This window comes from Anastrepha ludens, chromosome 6 (assembly GCF_028408465.1).
Source record: "Anastrepha ludens isolate Willacy chromosome 6, idAnaLude1.1, whole genome shotgun sequence".
In the NCBI taxonomy this organism is placed as follows: Eukaryota; Metazoa; Arthropoda; class Insecta; order Diptera; family Tephritidae; genus Anastrepha; species Anastrepha ludens.
The window spans coordinates 10,667,874-10,684,051 of NC_071502.1; positions in this window are offsets into that span (position 1 = coordinate 10,667,874).

Here is a 16,178-nt window from a genome sequence, read left to right on the forward strand (position 1 = left end):
GGTTTTTTTCGAAATTTGAAACTTTATTGACGTAAAATGGTTACAAATTTAATATTCAAAATATTGTCCATCGCTTACTACTACTTTTTCCCATCTTTCTGGCAATTCACGGATTCCCTTTGTGAAAAATTCGGTCGGTTTTGCCGCAATCCACGAATCGATCCATTTTTTGACTTCATCGTAATTACGGAAGTGCTGGTCAGCCAGGCCATGTTGCATCGATCGGAAGAGATAGTAATCGGATGGCGCAAGGTCTGGACTATACAGCGGGTGGGGTAGGACATCCCATTTGAGCGTTTCTAAGTATGTTTTGACCACTTGTGCAACATGTGGCCGAGCATTGTCATGTTGCAAAATAACTTTGTCGTGTCTATCGGCGTATTGCGGCCGTTTTTCTCGCAGTGCTCGGCTCAAACGCATCAATTGTCGTCGGTAGACATCCCCCGTAATCGTTTCATTCGGTTTCAGTAGCTCATAATACACAACACCCAGCTGGTCCCACCAGATACACAGCATAACCTTCAGGCCATGAATATTCTGCGCCGACGTCGATGTTGAAGCATGGCCAGGGTATCCATACGTTGCCCGACGTTTTGGATTGTCGTAATGGACCCACTTTTCATCGCCAGTCACAATTCGATGCAAAAAACCCTTTCTTTTGTGCCGTTGAAGCAGTTGTTCGCATGCCATAAAACGGCGTTCAACGTCTCTTGGCTTCAATTCATACGGCACCCAATGGCCTACCTTTCGGATCATTCCCATGGCTTTTAAACGTTTGAAAATGGTTGATTGATCAACTCCCAAAGTTTTTGCAACCTCTTCTTGCGTTTGAGCCGGATCTTGATCGAGCAATTCCTCCAATTCGGTATCCATGAACTTTGGCGGCGCACCCTCGCGTTCTTCGTCTTCCAAGCCAAAATCACCACTTTTAAAGCGTGCAAACCACTTCTGGCACGTTCGCTCAGATAGAGCATGCTCACCATAAACTTCCACCAAGATACGATGACTTTCGGCTGCTTTTTTCTTCATATTAAAATAATGAAGAAGAATTCCCCGCAAAAACACATTATTTGGCACGAAATTCGACATTTTCAAGTGTGGTAAAAATATTGTTGTTTACGCTTCAAATAAAAAACTTATACTGACGTTTGTGCCTTACGACAGTAGCTCTCCAATGAATGTTTGGAAATGTGGATCGATGGAATAATAATCAAGTTACGCCATCTGTTGTAAAACCGCACGAACTTATAAATAGACCTATTAGTAATATACTGGTGATTTGAAGGTGCATATGTGAGGGCTCGATCGCAGTAGTTGAATTGTTTGAAGCGTAAATATCCTTTTTTATCTGATGACAAAAATGTGTACGTTCATCCCGAAAAAACAGCGTTTGCAGGAAGTTATGCTTCATTAGTTCCTTTTAAAGAAAAGTGAAACTGAAACGTGTCGTATAGTTCTCAATATTTACGATTATCATGCTCCATCAAATACAACTTGTAAACCATTTCCACGACGCTTTCAAAGTGGCAATTTCGACGTGAATAATAAAGATCGCGATCTGATCGCGAAGAATGGCATCTATCAACTCCTTAAACCATCTGAAACCATCACTGGCGATCGTTACCGACTTCAGCTAATGCGCTTGAATTGAGCTCTAAAAGAAAATCGGCCGGAATGGGACGGTAGACATGACAAACTGATTTTGCTACATAACAACGCCAGTCCACACCTTGCTAAATCGATCCAGAAATATTTAGAGGGACTGAATTGGGCCATCTTTCCTCCTCACCCACCGTACTCCCTAGACATTGCACCTTCAGAATACCATCTGTTCCAATCAATGCAGCCCTTCTTACGAGAACATCGCAAGCTGTCTCGTTAGACACCCGACATGGCGAAGTGGGCAGGGACATTTCAAATTTTACATCCATACGAAGACGACCCTTCCTGCACCTTTTGTGCAAATGACACTTTTGAAGACGCAGGTCATGGTTTTTTCGTCTGTCCACAGTTTGAAACCAAAAGAGATGACTTAAGCAATAGGGTGGATGCTTGAGTCGAAATGAAACTGGTCCGCTGTTTGCAATTTTTTTCTTCTTCACTCCATTCGGGAGCATAGGGCCTCGACAAGACTCAACCTTGCGTTGGTTTTAGTTAATCTATTTTGCTTTCTGGCAGGGAAGATGATTAGCCTGCTGCTACCAGTTTGCAATAAGGCAACCAAATCTTCACAAAGTCATTACAAATTTTCGTAGACAAGCAATAGGCCGATTGACCTCCACGATGGAATACCTAACCTACAAACAATTTTGTTCTTCAATAATATATTTCTTTATTATAATTGACCTCCACGATGGAATACCTAACCTACAAACAATTTTGTTCTTCAATAATATATTTCTTTATTATAATATTTAGTCTCCTCTTTTGCTTAGAGACTAAGACAAAGTTTCCAAATCTTCATTTAGTTAGCCCTACTCAGCATTTACTTAATGGGTGCGTTTATATTGGGTTGGGGAATAGGTTCGTAGCCTTTTACCGATAACTTTTATTGAAACAAAAAACAATAATTCTTTCAATAAGTTGATCAATTATATATTTGACGTTGCTGTTCACAACCTCTTCCCACCTCTCGATCAATTTGTTGTTGCCGTTTCGCCAAAAATCGCCTGTTCTGGTGTCAAAGAAGTTGTTAAAGAAGTTGTCAGTTTTTAAGAATCTCTTTGTTCTCGAAGGTAACGCCCTTTATATTGTTTGAGAGGGAGCGAAAAAGATTATAATCAGTCGGTGCAAGGTCCAGGGAATACGCGGATGCTGATGGACCTCCTATTCGAGTTACTGAAGTGCGGTTTGGACGACTTATGCAACATGGGGCCTGGTGTTGTCCAGAACTAGTATTGTTTGACTATGTCGATCAGGTCTTTTCAGTCGAATGGTCTCATTCACGTGATGCAGCTGGACTATGTAGAACTCTTTATTGATCGTTTCATTCTTTTTGAACATTTCCCAGTGCCCCATGCCCTCCCAGTCCCACCAAACACATATCATGATCTTCTTTGGATGAAGATCCGGCTTGACTCACGGCTTTGACGTATATCCTTGAGTCACCCACTCATTTCTTTGCTTCCTTCCTTTGTTTCAGTTTGATGTACAGGCATCATTTCTCATATCCCGTGACGATTCGGTACAAAAAGCGCTGTTTATGACCGTATGTTGCTCGATGGCGGGCGTGATTCTGAGAAGCAATTTGAAGGCGACCTTCTTTGTCTATTTCGTTGAACTTGTGAGGCACCCAGGCTCCCAATTCTTCGATAGATCCCATTGAATGACGGTGATTGAGAATGGTTTTATGATTGCAGTTCATTTTTTTCCGCCAATTCATGACTGATTGGTCGAATTCAGAAGGCCATCCACTGCGGGACGTGTCATCGACTTCAAAGTCACCATTTTTGAACTTTTTAAACCATTTCCGTACTGTAGACTCGCCTACGATATCTTCTTCATACACATCGCAAATGTCCCGGGCTGTTTCGACAGCTTTTTGAACTCGATGAAAAGCAAAGAGGCGCAGTTGTCGAAAGTGTTGATTTTTTCCGCCTGAGTATTCCATTTTTAAGCCTCAAAACTAATAAAAAAATCAATAACTCAAAAATTCAATTAACATAGTTTTGTAGAGCAGAAATCGTTCAAAAATAAAAGAAAATATAAAAACGCTGTGAACTTATTCCCCAACCGAATATACATATATGTTTGTATGTACGCTGGTATAGGCATTAATAGGTAGGTATATTAAACGTTGCATAAAACTAATTGAAACTATGATTTATGGGATGCACTTTCAATGGAATTCCCATATATTTCACTTTCAGAAGTTTATGTCACGAGTAAATACTCTGATGACGGTATGAATACCATAGTAGCCCATATACATACATACATACATTTACATTAGCAACCAGAGAGCAAAAATATCTTGAACGAAGAGCTATAAATTAATTTATTATTTAATTTTTTAACTGTTGCATTAGCGATCTCTTACTGACATCAGCGGATCGAATGAATTCTATTCTTGAGATTTTAAAATGATAACACAACGGTAATTGCAAAATAATAAGTCTTATTGGAATGATTTGGCATATGACCGCCACATGATCCATTCGACCAGTCGAATTTTTTACTACTTTTTACAATAAATCTGAATAATAATTCTAAATGAGCTCATTCCGCTTTAATTTGGATTTAATTCTTGCATGAGCCTCTTTTTATAGGCACATAAGCCGAGATCCTTATGTAAAATTTTTCTCATAGTCGAAGGACAAAGACCAACAAGTTGAGAACGACGACGAATCGACATTTCGACGTCCTCTTCAGCACTTCGTTCTATGAGCTTTGCGAACAGAATTATTGTTTTCGAAGTAAATATCCACAATTTGAAGGCGTTGTAGTGGCGCTAAATGATTCTTGATGACATGCCCAACCTTACTGAGCAGAAATACAGCAAACGAATTTTTTTTTGTAATAGCCCAGATATTGTTGTTGGAGGCTGTCTTAGGCCAGAAAATACGCACAGGCGCATTCCGAGTCTCGCGCCTATATAAGAAAGCTGAGTTGACATTGGATTTTGAATATTCTGAGTTTCGTGCGCCTCGGTACATGTGATGACCTCCACACCTTGCCCAACATGCCAAACACTGCTCGGCATTTTAATATTCGGCTATGTAAAGCACCTGCCCACCCGCCATCTTTATTGATGGCTCTCTCGAGATAACAAAATTCTTCTACCACTTCGATGTTTGCGTCGCATATTCGCAAAGGTTGGGCTCCTGTCGTATTAATGCACATCACCTTCGTTTTGGTGATGTTAGTTTTTAGACTTGCCTAAGCTGCAAATGCGCTTACCGCCGTGTTGATATTCGCCGTTGCCAACGAGGATTTAGCCCATATCGGCTCCACGTTACCGGAACGATCCGGACGTATGTATATCCGATTAAGAACTGTCACTCCAGCAGCATTCCTCGAACATTTGTGGGGAATGTTGATACTGCTACAACAACAACAGCAACAACTATTTACTCCGAAGTAGAACTTTTGAGCAAGATAGGTACTCCAAGCAAGATAGGCTTCCAAGGGTTTTTCTTTTTGTTGGGTGAGGTAGGATTCAAAATGCTTTCGCACTTACAGCGACCGTCGTCTGCTGCGTCTAAAAGACTCCCTCCTCTCCGTCTGGGGAGACACCCTTCCCTGCACTACTTTCTATATGACTTCACATCCATAAAAGACCAATTCTATTCACCCACGTCTGGGTCCATCATATTTCTAGTCAGATTTCATGTCATAGGCTCGTCTTCTTATGTCTCTATCTATGCAGCTTCGCTTTGTTGCACTGAGTCGATTTCAATCATTTTTTCGTAGTACGCTTTCGATGTATTTCTTTACTGCGTTCCAGCTGCCCTCGCGTTCGAGTATTTTGTTGATTCTGTTGCTCGGCGTGAAATCGCCAATCTGCTCCCTCAGAGCATTTCTTTCCGCAAGCCATATATTGCAACTAAAACATGTGTGTTCAGCGTCATCGCTCGGCGCTTCGAAGCATATGCACTTGGAATCGCTTACCTTGCCCATGCGGTATAGGTATCTCCGGAAGTATCCGTAGCCCGAGAGGAACTGAGTTAAGAAGTAATTCACTTCGTTGAAGTTTCCTTGGACCCATTTGTCAATTTATGGAATAAGTTTCGCCGCCCATCTGCCACTCGGTTCAGTGTCCCATCGGCTTTGCCACCGCAGCATGGTTTGGCATCTCTGTTCTGAGAAGCTAGTGATGACGTTTTTCTTCTTGGAGTCCCACGCATCCATTGGTTCCCGGACCGTGAGGTCGACGGGTATCTGCCCGCCGATCACGAAAATTGCTGCGCCTAAGACAGTGCGATAGGCTGAGACAACTCTAAATGCCGCTGTTTGTTGCACAGCCTCCAGTGATTTGCGCTTGGATTTGCAGTTTAGCACAATTCCTCATATTTCGTACAGGAGAATTGAACTTGTGGCCTCCGTAATTAGCTTTCTTTTGCTCTGTGTTGGCCTTCGATGTTTGCCATTAATCTATGATCCTTAGAATACCCGTGACCTTTGCTGCTTTGGTAGCCGCATGCCGAATCTGCGCCCAGAAACCTCGTGTCATAAGGATGACTTCGTTCAGCTTCCTCCTAGCGCCTTCAGTGTTCCGGTCTGGTATGACCACCGCTATATCGTCCGCGTATCCCACTTGATATGTATCTTCTAGCATTTTTATCACGTCGTAGCTCACCTTCCAAAGATCGAGACCGAGAATGGATCCTTGAGCTGCGCCAGACGTTACCGCTTTGATTTCTAGCCATCTGGTGTGTCGTACAGCAGTTACCGCTCACTCAGGCTTCTAAGGATTGAGATTATTATATTATACGGTGGACAAGTGCAGTAGTAGGGCTTACTATTCCAAAATTTTGACTGTCGCAACGTAGTAACTTGGCTACCAAAATGTTACTTGTTGCTTACTGGGCATGGCGGTACACTTCTAAGAGTATATTTTTCCACATAATTTTGTATCGAATATCTATAATAAATCATCTCGTGCGTTACGCTCACTCTACAGTTGATGACATGCCACTTGCTGTTGTTTGTATGCTCATATCAATTTGTTGACATTTGTATTTGTTATTGCGAATAGTAGTTCGAATGGAGATATTCATCTTTATGGTAACTGAGCTCATCTCCTCACTGTCAGCAGTATCTGAAAAAATATTCGATCGTTTAACTTTAAAATTAATTCGATTTAATATTAACGGTCTGTCATTATTCCAAGGTGCTTGTGTTGATACGTACATACATACATACATACATACATACACATGCATGCCTATTTGATGGCGCACTTGGTGTGTGATTGTACTTAGTTCTGCCATAAATTCTGTGACAAATTTTATAATGCATATGGCGAGAACAGATTCGCAGAAAAATGTTCCGTTATTTTTGCATGGTCAGTTTAAGAATGCCAGTTACGTTTGTTTCTTCCCTTATCGCTTCATTTCTTACGCAATCTAGACGAGTTTTTCCTGCGATGGATCGTAAAATTTGGATTTCTGTTGTGTAGAATTTCGTGTATTTTTACATTTTCAGCTCGCTCCTCTGCACCATACGGCAGGATGGGTCTTATCATAGATTTGTATTTATATTCGGGTTTTACCTTCCGTTCTGAAGTACTTATTCCATCATATTATGTCTATTTTTTTTTTCTTTTTGGATTTTTTTAAAACAATCTTATTGTTATTACAACAAAAACCTTATAAGTGAAAGTTTCAAACTTTGTAAAAAATATTACAAAAATTCAAAAAATTGCTATCAAAATTTTAAACATTTTAGAAAAATTCTGAATATACAGTTTTGTAGCCCGCTCAATTCCGGCTTAATATTGTGCACGTTGAATGGACTAAAGATTCCCATAGAGTTTTGACAAATTTTGTTGACTGTGTTGCGCATTTTATATAATATAAAAAAAAAACGTTGAGCATTCGTTAGGCCTAATTAAATATGAGTAAAATCTGTTTTAAATTAAATAGTAAAATAGTTTTAAATTAAGTAAAACATAATTAATAAAAAAGTCTAAAAATAATTCGTGACATTTATTTCAACCAACTGCACACAACTGCAACAATAAAAGTATCAAATATGCGATTTGTCATTTCGAATAGCCAAAAATTTGCCATTTGGCAATATCTGTAATAGTCGTTTTAATTTGTATATGTATGTGTGTATGTGCACACATACCTCTATAACAAAACTGCAGTCACAACATTTTTCTCGTAAGAATTAAAAATTACGTCAAAATTATTTTTGGTATTCTAATGTAATTCGAATTATTTGCAAAAAAAAAAACAAAAAAGGTTGTGTTTTTAATTACAGACTAGAACAAATGGCATTTAAGATCGTCTACACATATTTAAATATACCTGTGTGATCTACACTCAAACCAAAAGATTGGTGATGCACAAAAGTATCTCGAGAATTTTTCTCGAGAAAGGTTTCAAACTACATAAGGATATGGTAGTGGAAAGCAGAATTTTAAAGTACGTTCACAAATGCAGTGATTAGCAATAAATCCACAAAAATCAAACTACCCGTTCACATAGGGCAGATTAGCTGCAAAATTGACAATCGACTGCCAAGACTTTTTTGAAAGATTTTTCTTAATAAAATGTTGTTTGGTTTTGTACCTCGCTTTACACGGTAGATACGTTCCTGACAAAACCGTGTAAGTCGAATAAAAAAATTTTAATATATATGGAAAAATTAAGACATTTATTGAACTTAAAACATAGCTTTATACAATTAATAAGATATAAAAGAATCATTTAATAAGCTTTTGTTGCTTATTTTTATTTCTCATAGCTTTGTAGACTTCTTCATATTGTTTTAATAGATCATTAACACCTCGTTGAAATTTAAGACCACGATCTAAAATAACATCTCCTCCTTAAAAATGGTTTCCTAGTTTTCTTCCTAGTACAAGTCCCTTGTGAACAAATTTAGCTGTGAATATATTGGATTCATTGCTTTTGATGTCAGATTCAAAGTCTTTTCAACACTATTTCTCTAACCATTTCAATTAAGTCGTCTGCACTTAGTTCCTGATCTTGCATTAATTCTTTAATATCGGCTTGAGTTATGCGTCAAAGCCTTCTCCACCCAATTCTTGGCCCAACTCAATTATCCGAGAATATTCTTCCTCCAAAGCTACGCTACTATTCTCACCATTAAATATATCAGGCCATAAAGATTTCCAACAAGCATGCAGCGTTGATTTTTTAATCTCGTTATACGACACGCTTATGTATTTGATACAATCCAGCATTGTAAATTTTTTCCAGGCATTAATAATGGAAAGAGTTCCTTTATTTTCCACGTGATCTAAAATATATCTGAATGACTTTTTATATAAAGGGCCAGTCGAAACTATCCCTTGGCCTAGGAATGGCATTTTCGAGGTAAAAACACCACTTCAACATTTTCACGCTGCAAGTATCAATGGTGTCCTGGACCAAGAATCAATCAAGAATTAGAAGGACTGTAAAGTGTAATATTTTTTTGAATAAATACTCTTTTTGAATAAATACTTTTCTCTAGTACGAAAATGTTATGTAACCAATCATTGAACAACATTGCAGTAACCCAAGCTCTTTTATTGTTAGCTTTATCAATTACCAATGGCTTCATAATATGATCTCCAGAAGCATTACTACAAAAAAGATTTGTTATACGATCTTTTGCAGCCTTATGACCGCTAGCTGAGTTGTTATGTTTTGCTAGAAAGGTACTCTCTGGCATTTTCTTCCAAAATAATCCGGATTCATCAGCATTAAATATCTGATCTGGGCTGTATGACTTTGCGCCAATAATTTCAGCAAACTTTTGTGGATATTTTTGTGCTTCTTCCAAATTAGGAGATGCTTGTTCACCTTTTAGACTATGCCAAGAATGTCTTTGCTTGAATCGTTGGAACCAGCTACGACTTTCGTTAAAAGCCACCTTATTCGCAGAAATGAACGGTATTTGGTTTTGCAGTGTGTCAAAAAATATTAAAGTTTTATTTTGTATGGCATTCGTATCAATTGGAATTTTTTTTTTATTTTGGTCTTCATTAGAGCCTTTTCCATGTTTTCCGTAGTAACATTTCTTACTTGTGAAGGTTTACTCATACTCGTATGCATTCTAGCTGCTACCCTTTTTCTAATTGAGTCTTCGTTTTTCTTTATTGATCTTATTGTTGATTCGTTCATTGAATAAAACTTAGCAATATATACTATTCTTTTATTCATTTCTTAAGCGGTCCAAAATTTCAATTTTACTTTTTAAAGAAATCATTTTTCTCTTCCTGCCGCTTTTGCTAATATTTGCTTTTCCCATAGTAAAACTTTTTTTGCTTTTGCATTTAAAGGTACATTATCAAAGTGAGATTCGTCAATTTCTAAAAATGCTTTATTAAGTCTACCTCGCCAAGATCTTTTAGGGTATCCCCTGCAGCGCCATCCTTGTGGGTTCTAGACTAGCGCCATTCTACTTAAGTGGTTACATGGGTTTCGTGGGTTCAAAAAATCGATTATTTGGCTTATTAATTTCTAGAACATCTCAAGAATGTTTTTCTAAATTTTCAAGTCGATCCGAATAAGAGTTGCGGAGATACAGCCTTTGGAAGGTGTGCGCTCCAAGCCACTTTTATTGCTACTCAAAACTTTAAACGCGTTTTTCTCGAAACCGTGTTTTCAAACTGGGTTGTCAAATCTTCTCGAAAACTACTCAACCGACCTTCATGAAATTTTACACAGGTGTTCCAGATACAATTTACTCGTGCTTGGACGAAGGATTTTTTTTTTCAATTACAACTATTTAAAAACAAAAACAAAAAATGTCAAGCACTTTTGACCGTTGTCTTTCAATTTTTTTGGAAAAATGTCTGCCGAAATTCTAATTTTTACTTTGTTTTCTTTCCTTCGTTCAAGCACGAGTTTATGGTCTTAACTAAAACACTTATTTTTGTTTTTCCATCGGGCGAGATGCTGAGAAGTAATTTGAAGGCGACTTTCTTTGTCTATTTCGTTGAACTTGTGAGGCACCAAGGCTCCCAATTCTTCGATAGATCCCATTGAATGACGGTGATTGAGAATGGTTTTATGATCGCAGTTCATTTTTTCCGCTAATTCATGACTGATTCCGCGACCGTTCTCTTTCACAGAACACCTCAATTCTTCATCGAATTCAGAAGGCCATCCGCGGCGGAACGTGTCATCGACTTCAAAGTCGCCATTTTTGAACATTGCAAACCATTTCCCTACTGTAGACTCGCGTATGACACGTTCTCCATACACGTCACAAATGTTTCGGGACTGCTTCGGCAGCTTCGGCAGTTTTTTCACCTCGATGAAAAGCAAAGAAAAGCAGGTGTGGAAATTGTTGATTTTTGCCTCCAGGGTATTCCATTTCTAAGACTCAAAACTATTGGGTAGTCGAAAAAGTCTTTTCGTATTTTGTCAATAGATGTCGTTGGAGTCATCTATCTCCAGTGCTACAAATCACATTGTGTCATATCATATGGTGTTAGAAAGGTGACATTTTAAACATTTTTAACATTTAAAAAAATTAAATTCGGAGAAGTTGTAAAAAAGTTATAGGTGTTCAAAAATGAGTGAAAATAATGAAGAAATTCGCTATATTTTGAAATTTTTGTATAAAAAAGGGAAGAATGCCACACAAGCCACAAATGGAATTTGTGAAATTTACGGAGGCGATGCTGTATCAGTTCGTGTAGCACAACAATGGTTCGCTCGCTTCCGTTCTGGAAATTTCGATGTGAAAGATGCACCTCGCTCCGGTCGGCCTATCGTTGAAAAAGTCGATTTAATTATGCAAAAGATTGACCAGGACCGCCACAAAAGCTGCCATGACATCGCCAAGGCCCTAAACATTCATCATCAAACGGTTTTGAACCATTTAAAAAGGCTGGTTACAAAAAAAAGCTCGATGTTTGGGTACCACATGAATTGTCTGTGAAAAATTTAGTGGACCGAATTAACATCTGCGATCCTTTGCTGAAACGAAATGAAATCGAACCATTTCTGAAGCGAATGGTAACAGGAGACGAAAAGTGGATCAAATACGACAATAATGTGCGAAAAAGATCATGGTGCAAGGGTGGTGAAGCTCAACAAATGGTCGCAAAGCCAGGATTGACGCCTCGAAAGGTTATGCTGTGTGTTTGGTGGGATTGGAAAGGAATCTTGCACTATGAGCTGCTCCAGCCTGCTCGAACGATTGATTCTACACTTTACTGACAACAATTGATGAGATTGAAGCAAGCAATCGAAAAAAAACGGCCAGAACTGATCAGCAGAAAGGGCGTCGTCTTCCATCAGGACAACGCTAGGCCACACACATCTTTGATGACTCGGCAAAAACTGGGAGAGCCTGGCTGCGAAGTTTTGATGCATCCACCATACAGTTCTGACCTTGCACCATCGGACTACCGTTTGTTTCGGTCAAAGAACTCCCTTAATGGAGTAAAGTTGGCTTCAAGAGAAGCCTGTGAAAATTACTTCTCTCAGTTTTTCGCCGAGAAACCACAAAAGTTTTACACTGATGGAATAATGTCTCTAGAAGAAAAATGGCAAAAGGTGGTCGACTAAAATGGTACATATTTGGTTTAATAAAGTTCTTTATAAATATAAAAAAATGAGTTGAAGTTTGGTTAGAAAAGACTTTTTCGACTACCAATATTAAAAAATTAATATAGTTTTGTAGAGCTGAAAGAGTTCTATTGAATGAGTACTTACCTTTTGCCACACAGCAATCAAATCGCTGCAAAATTAAAGAAAATATTAAAACGCTATGAACTTATTCTCCAACTCAATATATCATTTCTGTTAGACAATGAGCTATAATTTTATACCAAAACAAAAAGAAAATGGTGAAAACTGATCAACGTATTGATGTGCTATCATTTGTCACGGGCAGTATATTATGTATATATGTATGCACAAGGTGGCGCAAAATTAGTCATCCAATTTTATTTTTGAATAACTTTATTATAGTAAATTAAAAACAAATATTTTGAGTAATGCAAATCTTTATTTTGCCCTTTATACCCTCCATTGCTTGCCTGTTTGCCTACTGGCGCTCTGCACTTCGCAAGTGTCAAATATGATTGACGTACGACGCCATTTGAAAAAAAAAATTGAAAACCTTCCGATAGGATGCTTAATTAGGCATTAGTTTTGCGCCACCTTGTAGATACATAGATACATAAGCAAGTAATAATCAGGTAATAACATGACATTCAAGGTCAGCTGGTCAAAGCCCTGAGGCGAAATGTAACGGAAACTAATAAACAAAGTAGCTGTAAACTATTGCTGTAGAGCTGTAACTGATGCCATCATTCTCCACTTAAATATTCACACATAATTTGGCAATGACAATGACAATGGCACCAGGCATTATTTATGCTTATTCTTCTTCTTCTTCTCATAAGCACACACTCGCAAACTGAATAGCTACAGTCAGATAGAAAATTATGTAGCATTACAATGTCGTCAAATGAAAATGAAAGGACAACCAAACAAGGAATTAGTGGGCAATACGCCAAGTTGACAGGCGGTCAAACAATTGATTGCTCTGCTCCAAGTCAACATTGCACACAAATGTAGATTTATGTTTGTGTGTATGCGTGTTCATGTGTGTAAATTAAAATTGTAACAATTTGTTGGCTATTTTAATCATCTGTGGTCAATTAAAAAAGAAATATTCGAACTCATTTTTTTCTACTCGCGGAAAACGAAAACAAATTCTATGAATTTTTGTTAGTCTGTTCTGGCTGTTGGCAGTCAATTATAATTGCTGGCTGGGTGAGCAAATGAATGAAGAATCGAGAGTGCGAGTGATGTGGGTTTGGCAGCGAGCGGCACAGCCAGTGAATTTTGTTACATGACATAATTGTGTTTATGTTGTCATTGCTGTCTTTTTAGTGTCACTTTTATTATTTTCATTATCATTGTTATTTCAGTTGAATTAATTTTAGTTTACAAAGATATTTTCTTTTTTGGTTTCGTAATTTTTTTCACAATTTTTGTTTACATTCCTTTTTCAATTGTTGACAAATTCTGCGTGAAACGATTGAAACACTGGCGATTGCTTTGACTTCTGTTGCTTATTTTTGTATTTAATTTTTAATAGTGAATTGTCATTGTGCTGCTAACAGGTATGCATGAGATATGAAGTGTGAAAATCAAAGACAATGACAGCAAGTCTTAGTGCACCCTATGCGTTATTTGGTGGCGGTGCTTCGTTAGGCCTATTAGATTATCACTTAGTAATGAAGTTCAAAAGTTTTGTGATTTTTGAACACAAATTTGGAGAAATAGAAAAACATTTTTTTATTCTCAAGCCCAATTTGCCTATAAAGGGAAGGAAGGGTCCTTCAATAGTGACGCCTAGCCAGTAGTGAATAATTCCTAGGCGGCACTTCTTTTTATGGCATTTTTGACATTTTTCAAGTAGCCAAATGTACAATTTTACACGGTAGAACAACGCGTTTAAATTAACTGTAAGAACAACATTTTGAAGAATTCGTGTTTGGTAGATATAATCGTCCGAATGAGTCTACAGTTCAAACTTCGAAGCAGTGTTTGGAGCAATTTAAGCGAAATCCGAAAGAAGTTTTGCGTCGAGTTCTCACCGTTGATTTTTGGTGATTCGTGGTGGACTCTCTTCTTAATGAACTGCTGGAAATTGAGCACATCCAAGCCTACGCAGACGATCACTTGAAGTTATATGCAAGGAAATGCAGGTAGCTCTAAATAAGATTGAGTATTGGTGCGAATTGCATGGTCCTTCGGTGAATCCTACAAAAAGTACCTTAGTGCTTTTCACTAGGAAACGCAATATGGAAGGCCTGTTACTACCCACATTGAAAGGGGTAACACTGCAACTGTCTTCTGAGGTTAAATACTTAGGAGTAATCCTAGATAGTAAACTTACCTGGAAGAAGCACGTCGAGCAGAAGGTCTCTCGAACACTAAAAGTCTTCTGGCAGTGTAAGAGAACCTTTGGCAAGTCATGGGGTCTAATACCGGCGATAGTACACTGGCTGTACATCACCCTTATTAGACCCATTATTACATACGCCTCTGTAGTATGGTGGAAGGCTATAATGGTTAATTCCAGAGTAAAACCCCTAAGCAGGCTACAGAGAAGTGTGTGCTTGGGTATCACAGGTGCCATAAATACGATATTTGGTGATCCCCTTAATGCCATTCTGAACTTCCAATCTCTAGATCTTCAAATTCGAAAGGAAGCGATAAAGGCGGCGTACAGGCTCAAGTTAAACGGAGTCTGGGGAAATGAAGATAGCATGGCCACTGTCAGATATACCACCAGCATAGGTGGGCACACTGCACCACCAGTTGTCAGAGCGGTGCACATTGTTCTCGATGCCAGTGGACAATTCCGCATCGATTCCACTATGCATTGAGGACTTCATGAGGTCTACCGACAGAATTCGTTGGTCTGAGTTGAACTCGTGCAGAGTTGCCAAGGGCTTTGTGAAAGAACCAAACAGAAAAACAGTGACCTTTCTCCTTGAACTCAGAGGTCCTGAGAGTATTGGTGGGTGTAATCACAGGGCACAACGTCTGTGGTCAGCATATGGATACCATGGAGGTCGTAGACAGCTCGATATGCCGATCCTGTCTTAAGAATGACGACACTGCAGAGCATGTTCTCTGTTGATGTCCTGCATTTCCCAGAATTAGACTTAGAATATTGGGTTGCGATACACTGAGTATGGACAAAGTTCATACTCTTCCTCTTCCGGATCTCTTAAAATTCATCAATGAATCCAAGAGATTTGCGGAAGAGTGACCGCAAACTAATTTATCCGTTTTTACCATCCATCTTTTGTCTTTCCTATCTCTATTCTTTCTACTGATATCTATCCGGTCTACTGACTGAGTGCTTGGACTTGCCCTACCCCCCACAAATCTAATCTTATCTCACAGTTGACGAAACCTGGATTCATCATTACCCACCAGAAACTAAACAGCAACCAAACTATGGATTTTTTGGGAAGCGAACGGTGTCATCCTCATGGTTGAGCAAATGACGAGAGCGTTGGGAGTAGTGTATCTTCTTAAAAGCGGACTATATTGAAAACTATATTGTTGAACCCGCCTGGTAAAGAGTTTTCCAATAAGAGGTGTTATTTGGATATTCAAAGAAAAATGCTATAAATGATGGGATGTTTATTTCATTACAAAGAGGAAGGTATGCCGTTAATAGTGAAAAATAACATCAGGCAAAGGACCACCACGACCACGCTTACAGGACAATATCCATTCCATGAAATTTTCCATAATCGAATTGCAAAGTGATTAGAATATTTTTAATGAAAGTTTGAACCTTAGTCAAGTAAAATCAGTGTAACTGTGATGATATAAAATTATGCGTCATTAGTCCGATAATTTCGCTATAAAAATAACTTAACAAAAACTAACTAGGACAAATGCTTTGTTTACTAAAAAATAAAGATTAACATTTCATTTTATCTCTCTTTTCAGAAAATTTCTGACAAAAGGTGAGAACAAAGAACTGTCTATAAAAACGCAAAA